Source organism: Acomys minous, assembly GCF_964271855.1.
Source record: "Acomys minous genome assembly, chromosome: 5".
Classification (NCBI taxonomy): Eukaryota; Metazoa; Chordata; class Mammalia; order Rodentia; family Muridae; genus Acomys; species Acomys minous.
In genome coordinates this window covers 102,759,263-102,771,839 of record NC_140494.1, presented here as the reverse complement: position 1 = coordinate 102,771,839, position 12,577 = coordinate 102,759,263, and the positions used below count along the sequence as shown (strand labels likewise).

At 54.7% G+C, this 12,577-nt stretch overlaps 1 protein-coding gene across 4 annotated transcripts in view; it reads left to right on the top strand.

Annotated features, from left to right (window-relative positions):
• Positions 1–265: 265 nt before the first annotated feature.
• Positions 266–12,577, top strand: part of GRIK4 (glutamate ionotropic receptor kainate type subunit 4) — a 427,994-nt gene continuing 415,682 nt past the window's right edge. For all 4 annotated transcript variants that reach the window (XM_084782224.1, XM_084782226.1, XM_084782227.1 and 1 more), the window contains exon 1: positions 266–775. The gene's annotated coding sequence lies outside the window, so the exon portion shown is untranslated. The remainder of the gene's footprint in view (positions 776–12,577) is intronic.

Sequence of the window (12,577 nt, the reverse complement as noted above, 5' to 3'; positions counted from 1 at the left end):
CTTTTCTAGCTGGAGTTTCCTTATGTTTGGCATCAAGTGACATCTCCTTCCAGGAGGTCTATGTGTATAAACCAGTGGACTACCAAACGTGAGCTGTGGTTCTTCCGCCTCCGGAAACATTGTGGTCAATTTCCACCACCACCAAGGAGGCCGCAGTCTTGACACCTCATGCCTCGCTCTGGTTCCTAAAACGCCACCAGGAGTCGCCCTTCGCCCGCCGAAGCGGGCCAGGCTAATAACTCCTCCCGGCCGGGGCGGCCTGGCCCTGGGCGCCGGAACGTGGAGTGTACCCTGGCTCCCCACTTGGAGTCAGTCCTCTGCAGCGCCCACCCGGAGGTCGTCTCCCGCTCGGCTAGACTGGGGAGGCTGCAAGTTTGGCTCAGGCTGCTCGGGCTCCCGCCGCCCCGCCGCCCGGGTACCTAGGCCTGGGTTCCCAGCTAAAGGCCCCTCCAAGTAAGTGGAGACGCCGGTGGTCACGGGCCCCAAAGGGACGCCCCCTCCCCGGCCGGCCGCTTGCGGGGCCGCCGCAGTTCCCCCGCTGCCCGCCGGGCGGCGCCCCAGCGCCTCTCCGCGCGCCTCCTGCGCTGCCCGCTCCCGGCTCGCTCGCAGCCGGACACAGACTCTGCCTTCGGCTGCTGGCGGATCGAGCTGGAGCTGCCGCCGCTGCAGCGGAAGAAAAAAAAAAAAAAAAAAAAAAAAAGGAAAACAACAGCCAGGCCGTCGGCCGAGCAGCGTCGGGTCCCCGGCTCGGCGCCCAGAGTGCGGAGCAGCCCAGGTAAGGGCAGCGGCCCCCGCGCCGCCCCCGGCCCGCGCCCTGCGCTGTCCCCGCGCCCCCCCGGGGCTGCGCCGCACCCCGACTTCTGATGTCTCCGCCGTTAGCTCCCTCTGGGCCGCGGCCCGCACCCTGCCTGGCCCCGCTCCCGCCTCCAGCCGCCGAGTCCATTGCACTCCAAAGCCTGCGTCCCCCAATTCTCTGCCGAGCCCCTGCCACATTGCCCCGGACTTCCTCTAGTCTCCATCCCCGCCTGCTTTCCCCCTGCGCATCCTCTCCTCAGCACCGATCCTCCCGCTGTGATCCTCCCTCTTCCTAGTCTAACTCCCTGCCCAGCCTCTGCCCCCTGCAGGGATGACGGCCCCTTCCCGACACTGGCGATTCTACCCCGCCTCGTCACCCTCGGCTTCTCCTGCGGGCCGCTCTTCCCTGCCACAGTCCCCTGTGAGACCAGCCCGGCTCCTGAGCCCCCTTCCCCCTTCCCTCTTTGCTGTCTGTCCTGACCGCCCCTTCTCTGGCCCTGGACTCCGGCCACCACCACACCCCCAACCCTGCACGCCGTCTTGCTTCGGGCCAAGCCAGCGTCCTATCAGAAATGACCCTCCTTCTTGCGACTGCTGGGCCTCTTAGCCATCCCACCCTACTTCACCCGAGTGAGAAGTGAGGGGAAAACTCTGGAGACCTGCATTGGGCGCTGGAGGGGGAAGGGGCTAGGTGGAGGGGGAGGGGAGCTCAGGAGCCGTTCTTCAGTGAGGACCCCGCAGAGCCAGAGTGGCTCCAACCTGGCTGGGGGTGGAAGGCGCCCTGGTGACGGCTGGGACAGGGGCTTCCATAGAGGCGCCAAGAGCACCTGTGCCTCCCTCCCCTGGCTCCCTGGAGCTGAGGAAAGTGAGGGAGGAGGTGGAGCCTGGGGAGAGTTGGCCGAGGGCTTTGGGGTGTGGGGAGGGGGGGGCGCGACCGAAGGGATAGACAGGGCCCTCTGACCAGGTTGCCTGGCGGTGGCCAGGTTATGCAGACTGAGCTGGTCCCCGCCTGGACCTTGGGCTGTATGGCTCTTGGCATCTGTACTTGATGCTGCCATCTTCCTCCTGGTGCTGTTGTCTGGTGATGCCACGCGGTGCCACCTCCCTGCCTCCCTCCAGTGGCTCTTCTGGGCATGTCTCCCAGGGGCCTGGGTTGTCTGGAAAGAGGAGGGGAACTCTGGCTGGGCCTGGCCACTGTGCTTGGCAAGTAGGTATCTCTTAAGACCAGAGCAGAAGGGCTGACGACTGGCCAAGAGGATTGTGCCGTGCCAGGGACAAAGAGAACTCCCTTCTTTTTGGCTCCCATGGGTCCTCTGGTGGTAGTGTCCCTTCCAGGAGCGCCTGGAAAAGCGGAGCCTTGCATCCCCTGGGGCAGAGCGCGCGGCAGGGGTGTGGCTTGGGAAGGGAGCAATCCTGTCTTGCTGTAGTTCTGGAATGTCCTAGTAGTGGCAAGGGGCTAGAGAGGTAGGCAGTGTTCCAGCCCCTGCCCGGGAAGGAAGGCCCTGGAACTCCACTGGGCATCCTCAGGCTGGCTTTATTTGCGGAGGCAGCGGCTCAGGCTTTCATCGTTAATCAGGTTTATTATTTTCCTCACTGGCTGGATGTGTTCCTCAAGGTCGTGACCCTTTAGAGAGTTAATCTAATATGCACACGGTATAGTGTCTGGGTTTGTTTAATTTGCCAGATTATGTTCATTTCTTGTGGCCTGGGCTTGCCCACCAGCCTTGTGTCTCTCTCCAGCTCCACCCCCTGTTTTCCTGGACCTGTCATTTGAGACCTGGAGGCAGGGTTGGTTCCAGCAAGGGGGGAGGGGAGTAGAGTTTTTGTGATTTTCCCCCCTTCTCCTCTAGACATCTCAATCATTAATTGAGGCTTTCCCATCTCTGAAAGTTTCTTCCAAAGCTCTCACTTTTCAGTTTGGGTCCCCTTAGAACACAGAGGGAACTTTCGCAAGGGAGAGGGAAGCGGGTTGCTTCTCTAGGAGATGCGGCTGCTCCCTGAGGAGTTAGGAAGAAGGGTGGGCAGGCCTGGGTGAAACAGCAACCGCCCCCCCCACCTCCCCCCCACCCCCACAAGGAGGCTAGAGCAGTTGGTGAGGAGGGTAGCTATGCTCTGTGCCTGGGCAGAGGGTAAGCGTGTCCTGCTGCAGAGTGCTCATCCCTTCTGCGTGACAGACTTCTGTGGACCTCTGAAGGCTGCACAGGAGGCCTGCTTCAGCCCTAGTAGAATTTGCTTTTGACTGCCATCAAGAGTCATATTGACTGACCCACAGGAATTGGGGCTCAGAGAGTGACACTTGCCCCAGACTCTGGTTTGCAGTCCAATACTCTTGGGCAAGTCCTGGTTGCCTTATCTCAGCTCCCAAGAAACTCCCTCCCAACTTATGCTCTTTCTTCTTCTTCTTCTTCTTCTTCTTCTTCTTCTTCTTCTTCTTCTTCTTCTTCTTCTTCTTCTTCTCTCTCCATCTTCAGTGTAGCTAACCACTTTGACTTCCAAAGTGGGTTCTCACAGATTGTCCTGCCTCAGGAGCTCTCAGCACCCATGGGCTACAGGATACAGAGCAGAGATCCTTGCTGGGAACTGAAGGCCCCTTGTTTGTGGGTTCCGGCATCATGTCATGCCGTGGCCTCAGGAGTGAACTGCACAGGCAGGTCTATGTCTCATCCGCACCCATCCTCCTTTCTGCCCTGTACCACCTCCTGAGCAGCCCTCATGGCGTGTCTAGAGCCTTCACAGCGTGGAGGGGCGGAAGCTCCAGCTGCTAACTGGAGATGTACCTCAGTTTCTCTCCCTCATCATCCCCTGCTTGACCTTGGCTGAGCTGCCTACCTTCTTCTCCGAGCTGCACTTTCCTCACCTGTAAAACCAGGACAGGCTCTGCTTCGCAAGGCCGACACCACGGGATGTGAGGACACGGGGCATGGGATTTGTCGTGGGCAAATGGCAGCTCAGGTGGGCATCCAGGCTGCACTTCCTCTGTTGCCCCTCCTCCTCTTTCCTCTCGGTGGGCTTGGTCAGCTACTGCGAGTCCTGCCTGGTGTTGAGAATGGAGAGGCAAAGCCTTTGCCTGACACCTGGTCACACCCTCTGTCCTCTTTCAGAACACCACTGCCCTTCAGGCCCTGTAGCCTGGCTCTCTGATCATAGAGAGGATGTAAGAGCTGGATGTCACTTAACTATACCATTTTGTTACGTGAAGTAGAGGACACCTTATGTTGAGCAAAACGAAAAACAGTACTATACACAGAACCGGGCTGGCTAAAGTATGGGAAGGAAAGAATCAATTTAATGTTATATTAGCTGAGAACTCTGCTAGTTTTGCTCAAACCCGCCTCCCACCCCCCGCCCCCCGCCCAGTGAATTAGACATTAACATTTGGGCCTTTACAAACAGGAACTGAGGTCCCCAGGGTCTCGAAACTGTCCTATAATCTGTCCTGTGACATGAACCAGTGGCAGCTTCGGATTCCAGCTTCCTCCCTACACGTGGGCAGCATTTGCTTTCAAAAGCAGGAATAGCCGGACACCCCCATTCACTTATCTGGAGCCCGGGGTACTCACGAAGCCCCTTAGCTCAGGGCAGGGACACATCCACTCTTCTTTCCACCCATAATGGATTTGGGTGGAAAGTGTTCCAGGCACCTGTTATGGCCGAAAATGACCCCTTGATTGTTAGTGTGTCTGTGCGGATGGATGTGCGAAGCTGTGTGCAGACGTGTGCAGGCTGGAGCCGGCAGGGGGCTCAGGGATAGGAAGGAGGGCGAGTGGTGCGAGAGGTGCAGGCAGAGCAAGGGGAGAGGGCGCGGGGTGAGTGGGCAGACTGGATAGGGCAGGTCAAGAAGACGTGTCTGCCCCAAGGGTTCTGTTGGAGAAGCACAGACTTAACCGAAGTCCTTGAACATGGAAGGAGAAAAAAAAAAAAAAAAAAGACTCAGGCAGCTAGCTGCAGCAGGCTCGGGGGAGTTGTTGAAAGTTCTTGGGCAGACAAGTCTTATGTTGAAAGAGGGGTTGAAGGCTAAGCGGGCGTGGGGGGGGGTGGGGGGTGGGTGATGCCAATGAGAAGGGGGAACTTGAATGACGTTTCCAAGCCACAGCAGAACGTGCGGACAGATTGGTAACAGCAGATGAAGGAGCGGGAAGTACTGGGATAACAGGATTTCTAGCCCAGGAACCCAGAGGGAAGGGTGATGCAAACTTTTAGGAATAAGAAAGCCAGACTGTGTGGAGCATTTGGGAACTGGGTTGGGTAGCCCAGGAAGTTCCTGGATAGCAAGCAACTGAGCAATCATGGGCAGAGCGGAGGAGCCTCGGCCATGTGCCGCCAGGGGACTGTCATGTAGCAGGTTTGGGGCTGGGATTTCACCTCCCATCCTCCTGCCAACTCTGCTGCCCCGTCTTCATGATGCCTGCACCGGTGTTCGCTCGTGACACTGTCCAGTGCTAGCTCTCGTTTCAGTGTCTGTCACTTTCTGGAGACCAGTGGAGTTTCTGTCTGAGTGGACAGGAGCCACTATATCTTCTTTGCTGGGTGAGATTTCCCTAAGCGTGACAAAGCAGGTGCAAGTAAATATTTGTCCCACTTAAGGGGCTTCCACTCAGGCTGATCTGGTGTTTGCCACTGAGGAAAAAAAATGCACAGGCTGTGGCGCCCCAAGGCTGCAGGGGGACAGTCCTGCACTTCCTGATTTTGTGACCAGCTCTTCTTATGTGTGCCCAGCCATAGGGTCCTGTTTGTGCAGGCAACAGTCACAGCAGTCCACAAGGATTGCCAGGTCCCCAAGCTGTCAGGCCTCTGAGGCTGTATCCGAACTAGAAAGCCTGTGAGAAGTCCACAGAGTCGTTGTGAGCCTAGTAAGTAGGTCCCATCTCCTCCTTGGTAGCTGGTCGCCCTCCCCATCTGTATCTCAAGGAGCAGTTTTATCACTGGGAGAAGGATAGCCAATTGGTTATTGATACTGTCCCTTAGACTGTGGTTAGGATACCTCCTGCTGTTTTGACTATGTAGAGACTGACCAGGAAGCTGGTGTGTCCCTAGAGTCACTCAGAGCATCTTAGGGGGAGCAGGATTGTTAGGGGCCAGTAGGGATCCTTCCTCACAGCCTCGGGGGTGAGGGGAGTAAAAAAGAAGCCCACCTCTCAGGACTGGGGAGTCCTTGTGCTGCCCTGAGACTAGGTGGCTAGCAGTAAATACATGTTTAGAATAGGAGTTTAAGGGCTGGAGTTAAAGAGGAGGATTTAATAGAATGAGAAATCAATAGCCCAGAGGAGGTTAAGATGTGTAAGTGAGAGGCCGGCTGCGGGGCACACTTAATAAAAAAAGAAAAGTTTCAGATGACGGGAAGATGGCGGCACAGCCCGGCAGAGAACTCGATTGACCCCTTCTCTCCTGGTGCTGCAGCTAGGAGGCTCCAGTGCTGAAGGGAGGGCAACTCTCTGCTGGCTCTCCTGGGGTCAAGAAGCCTGCATTCCTCCCTTGCCCCCCCCCCAGGCTTGGCAGAACAGTAGTTGGCACTGTAGCTGACCACACTCCACTCTCTTCCAGATTCAGTAACGGGGAGTTGGGGGGGGGAGTGTGGACAGAGGCTGAGTCGGCTCTGAAGTGGCCTCTGGAGCCTCAGCAGGTGAGGGGGGTACCCAGCAGTGGCTACCCTTGTTCACGTTAGTAGGGTGGTTATGTTTTCATTTCAGAGCTTGTCAAGGCTGTAGTGAGTGGGTCTCAAGCTTCCTAATGCTGCGGCCCTGTAATGCAGTTCCTCATGTTGTGGTGACACACATCCACACCCACCCACCATAAAATTATTTTGTTGCTACTTCATAACTGTAATTTTGCTACTGTTATGAATCATAATGCAAATATGTGATATAGTCAGGATAGCTGATATGTGACCCCTGTTGGGGTTGCGCCCCATTGGTGGCCTCTGTAGAGTACGGTGTCTCTAGGAAGTTTGTTAAAAGGATGACTTGCGCTGCTCTTTGGGAAGGTGGTGGACTCTGTCTGTCTGTCCTTCCTTCCTCCCTTCATTTATTTTTTAATTTTATACATTTATTTTTTTCCCCAGACAGTGTTTCTCTGTGTAACAGCCCTGGCTGTCCTGGAATTCTCTCTGTAGACCAGGCTGGCCTCGAACTCACAGAGATCCACCTACCTCTGCCTCCTGAGGGCTGGGATTCAAGACCTGCACCACCATGCCCAGCTCCTTCGCTTATTTTTTTTTTTTTTAAATCAACTAGATTGGATTTAGACTAAGAAAGAGACTGAGAAAGGAGGGCCCTAGGGTTGAAGGTGCCACATGTCTAAGCTGCCAGCAGAGCCATGACAGTCCTGAGTCAGAAGGCCTGGTAGGAACCATCACAGTTTCATATGCTGGCAACTAGCAGGAGACCTCGCCACCATGTGAGGGTAATCTGGGTCAGGGTCAGGACTCTTGCCCTGGGTCTAGTCTCTGTCTGAGGCAGAGACGAAAGGTCACCTGCTATCTGTCCAAAGGGTGAGACAGTTGTCCTCGGGAAAACCCTGCTCCTCAAAAGGCCAAGAATCTTATGCAGAGTAAGGCAGCATTTTCTCGGCAGTGACGCTTGTTTGACTGCTGGGAAAACCCGAAAGCCAGGAGGTTAAACAGATCCCAGGATCTGCTTCCTGGAATATCTTGAGGTTGTGTTCCTGGGGATGCCTATCCACCCTCGGCCCCCTCTTCGTTTTCTGAGAGGCAGCTTCAAGCGCCCATGTGTTTCAGGTGCTGCTCTGTGTGCACAGTGTGTCCTGAGCTGGCCTCCCGCTCCTGGGAAGCAGGCTTGGCTGTGCTCCTCACTATAAGGAGGAGACCCATAGGTTCATCGCTTGCCCCAGGTGACCCCTAGTGGTGATGAGAGACAGAGGACAGGTCAGATAGAGAGCATAAGACCAAGCTCCTGGTCTTCAGGAGGCCACAGATCCCTTGCTTGTAAATATGGAACATGCGACAGGTCCCCACGCCAACTGCCTAACATACTGTGGGTGCTCAGCCGGTGCAAATGATTTCTAAATTTACTAAATTTTTACCTTATGCTCAACCAAGTCTTTGTCCTTTGCATTCTCATTCTGCCCCGCTCCGTGGGAACCCACTGGGGTGTGAAGATTCCCAGTACACAAGAAAGAAAGCCAATGTTTTATTTCATCCTCCTTGCGGGCTCCAAGGCTCTTTGCTTTAGAGTGAAACTCCCTTGGCCAGAAAGGTGACAGTACAAGAAAGGAGTACAAAGGCTGAAACACACTGAAGGGCTGCTACTTACTTGGTGGAGGCCACAGTTTGCTTGATCCCTGGTCCCTCAAGGCTATGTACGCCAAGGATGCCATGCATCCGCTTATGACTATAAGTTTATGGGCACATGGCGGGGACAAGCAGGTACGCTCCAAGGCTGGGTCCTACAAAACGTGTCCTGGTATCTGCCAAATCTTCGAGGTGTCTGGTTGGGCCTGAAGCCTTGGGGACAGAAGGACCACTACTCTGGGAGCTTCTTGGTAATTAGGTGATGCTGCACACAGCCCGCCCAAAAGGGCCCCAACTTCAGAGCATGGAGTGGGGCAAGTAGAGCAGAAAGCTCACCAGTCTATTTGAGCTGAAACAATACCACCCGTCTTGCTTCAGAAAAAAGAAGCTGCTGCCAGAGCCCAAGTATGTTTATTGGCTGGAGCACCTCTGCCGGGTGGGGTGCATGGATATAAACAGAGCATTTGGGCCATCAGGAAGGGAGATCAGGCAGTGCCCTGGTGGGCTCTCGTCTCTCCTCAGCTGTGCAGAGCTTGACCTCAGGCATGAGGAGACAGGGGGCAGAGCCGACTTTTTGTTTTGTATTCTGGGTCAGTTTTCCCGCTATTTTTCTTGATCTGAAAATGTTACTTCTGAAATGTTACTTCTGAAATGTTACTGTGGGTTCGTCCTTACCAGCAACCCCACACTGTCACTGTTAGTCCTCCTTCGGGCTCTCCTACAAGGTCAAGCAGCTGAACTGCACTGCCACCCTGGCCAGGGCCTCTCTGTATGTATATTGGAGCCTACAGCGCCCCCAGGAGTTCAGGAACTGTAGTAACATCTTTACCTAGGCATAGCCAGGTGGGCGGTGTCAAGGGGAGGCCAGGCAGTGCTTGGATGCTTTAGGGAGGACCTCAGGTTACCTGTTGGCCCTGTAGATGTAGGGAACTCTCAGTACTCTATCATTAACAGTAAGGGCGGTGCCAGCAGAGAGCAGAGAGCAGGCGGTCAGTGTACAGTAGTTAGCGAGTGAGTGGCTTCATTTGAAGATGCCCTAGCGTAGGACATTTCTCTGGACTATCAGAGAGCCTGGGGGTGCCCAGGTGAGCTTCAGCATACAGATGTGTGGGGTTGAGAGTCCACTGCGTAAATCTCAAAACGCCTTTCTCATCTTGCATGGTATGGGCATTCTCAGGGCAGGGTAGTCTTATAGTGAGATAAACCAGTATATGGATAATCCCAGGGCTGCCTAGATCTTGGCTCAACTGATCCTGGCACCAGGGAGTCTGTGAGGAGGGACTGGATGGTAGTTTGTAGTGAGGCGTATGGGATGACAGCTGTGATCGCAGATCAGGGTCGGGTACATAGCTCCCATGAATTGGGCGTAGGCTCTGGGAACAGAAGCCAGATCTAGGGGTGTTAGTATATGTGACTGGTGTGATGCGCATGCGCATGCCAGCTCACTGACTCTGGAGTGCACGAGGTTATATGAAGGTCATTGGCAGTGTATGGACTGGGTACCAGAGGAACAGGAAAAGACCCATCAGTGTGGGATCAAGAGGCACAGGCATCTAGGAAGACTTCTAATCTAGTGTTCTTTTATCACCTCGTCCTGAATGAACCATGGACTCGCCCGTAGACACTGGCTCCTGCTCCTGGCAGCACTCCGGGCTATGAGCAAGTTTCCCTCCTTCACCCGTGTAAGCTGATTGACGTAGGTGCCTGCAGGAAGGGCTTGAGGGAAGGCTGCCGTCTCGAGTGAGCTCCGCGGGTGAGCAGAGTTTTACTTGTGATAACTGACCTGCGCCCAGAACGCAATGCTTTGTTTCGTCTCTACATGGGGAAACTGAGGCTCGGAGAGGGGAAGTAACGCCCTTGACTTGGAGAACCAGCATTCCATAAGGCTCCCCTGTCTCCCGGATCATTTGACCTCAAGCCTTTCCTTAGACTTAGTCCCATTATGACCTTTCATGAAAGGAGAGAGGCCACAGTCCTGCTATTGCCTGACTGAATGCAGTGTTCCCTCCCTCCCGCTGCAGAACCCACCTGCTAGCCAGCCTGTGGAGAAGAGACCATAGGGTGTGTATAGATCCACCCAGATAACAGAAACAGTCCCCAGACCCGAGCACAGGTAGGCTGTGCTGTCTAGACGGGCAGGGCAGGGCCGGCTGATCTAAATTGGCTAGATTCTACCTATTTCTAAAGGAGCTTCCAGAAGCAGGCAGATCTGTGGGAAGGAAGGCAGGATTTAGCTTCCTAGGGAGTGGCTGGCTTGGTTTCTAGGAAGCTGTCTGGTGTAAGAGTGAGGAGACAGGAGAGGCCTGGACAGCCGGTGTGAGAGTCACTTTGCTTACTTTGCAGCCTAGGATAAGCCAGTGGGTACATCTAAAGGGAGGGACAAAGATGACGACAGTGTCTGCAATGCACAAGGCTCCTTAAATCATAAAGTTCGTTCAGTATGTTTGGTGGGATTCTATTCATATAAGCACCAAAGCATGGTAATAGAAGCCAGTGTCCAAGTACACTTGGGGGGAGGGGGCCTCAGGAGCACCTGGAACGCTGGCCACACTCCATTTTGTGATCATGGCCTGGCTCACACGAGTACTCATTAGCTGGTTTGACACTTAGGTGGCTTTCTAGCCCCTGCCTTCTACTTTAGTTTCAAAATTTGAGACTTAAGTGCTTCTAATGAACATAATGGCCAGGGCCTTACTGCTAAAGTCTGGCTATTTGACGTAATATTCCAGAGGAGACGCGAGAGGACATGAATAGAAACACTGGGTGGTACCTGTTGAACATCTTACGCCGTGGGTCACAGGCATTTTCTTCTTCTGTCCTGCAACAACCTACATTCACAAGCAGGGCAACCGAGGCTCATGGTGTTTGGTGAAAGTCACCCAAGCCAGCCGGCAGCAGAGGGTTGGCTGCCCCAGAGAGCTGGCTCCTCCGGCTCGGGGGAGTCTGCAGGACAGCTGGCCATGCAGCAGCCCCTTGACCCCTTGCTTGGTGTTTGTCCCCACTCCCGTGTCATCTTCGGAGTTCTGACTGCAGGTCCTGCGCGCACGCGCAGCTACAGCTTTCGTGGAAAGCGTGGCATAGCCTGAGTTGCTCCCAATCTGGAGATGCTTCCAGAATGGAAGACATGAGAAGCAGGGGCCAGGAGGGAGAGGGGGGGAGGAGGGAGAGGGGGGAGGGCAGGGTGGGGCTCTGGAGCTGGGGAGGGGAAAGGGCTGGAAGAGGCTGTAGGCACATTAAAGTCACTCAACTGCAACCCTCTAGCCAAATTTCACCTGGTGAGGGAGCAAGACTCGCAGTGTTTATCCCAGCAGAGGAGGGGGGCAGCGGGAAGCAGTGTGGGTTTCCTCACTGCCTCCCCAGAGCTCTGCTGGGGATTTACAGCTTCTTAGACACCTAGCTGATCACTTGGAGATGGTGGGGAAGTCGGATGCTACCTACCTTTCTTACACTCATACAAAGGCACCCTTGATGGGTGGCCTTGTCTGGGGAGAGGTGGCATTGTATCTTTGTTTATAAGCAACTAGTAAAGCAAGCAAGTGAAGCTGCATTGTTATTCAAGGTCCCTGTGCAGTTGGGAAAAGGGGGGCCTGGTGCTGGAGGAGGGTCTTCCTGTCCCAGCTAAGGGAGCCACACTTGTACCTTGTTAGAGAGGCCTGCTCCTATTTATTCCTCTGTTCATGGGGTCTCAGACCCTAGTCCTCAGCAGGAACATACATGCTGTGTGACTAGGGGTCTTGCTTGCTTATGGTGCTCTATGTCATAGGCTTAAGTTCAGCGTGTCACTTTTGTTCGGCTGGAGGCTGGCTGAGGGCATGACCCTCTTGTGGAGAGGTCCCATCGTTGGGCAAGAACCCATCTGCAGTGCTGACTCTGGTTCCTAGTATAGGCTTGGGTTTCTGACTCAGGATTCTTTCACTGGCTGTTCACCCAACTTGGGATCCCTCCTCTCACCTCCCCTCCTCCTCTGGCATTCCTATGATGCATCCTTTCCTGATGCTCTTCCGACATCCGATTCTAGTCCCTTTCCAGAACAGCCCCCTGACCTTGGAGCGCTTGGCACACTGCACTCCAACTGCCCACTCCCTGTTCAGACTCCGTATTGGGCATTAGCTCAGAGGCCTGAGTTAGGTTTGGGGGACCCAGGTTATGGAGCTTTCCCTAATGTTGCCCGTAGCTGGTAGCTCAATGCCCTCCTTGGGAACCAGGGGGCACTACGTGTGAGTCCTCAGAGCCCTCCATACCTTGTCTTTGCTATGCACCTAAGAGTCTGACCTTGAAAGGGCCTGTGTTCTGACCACCAAGGTGCAGGTGGGGTGGGATGTCTGCCTTTGACAAATAGCTATGTCTTTCCCCGGACATGCAGGCTAATTCAAGTGCAAACAGCGTCTTAGTATTTATTACTGGTGCTCCACTGCGAATAAAATTTGAGTTTTAAAAATAATGGTGAGTAAATGAATTGGTGGATAGCTGGTGGGAAGGGGAGCCAGGGGAAAGATGTTTCGTGAACAGAGAGGCAGGGGACCTGGCTGTTGCAGA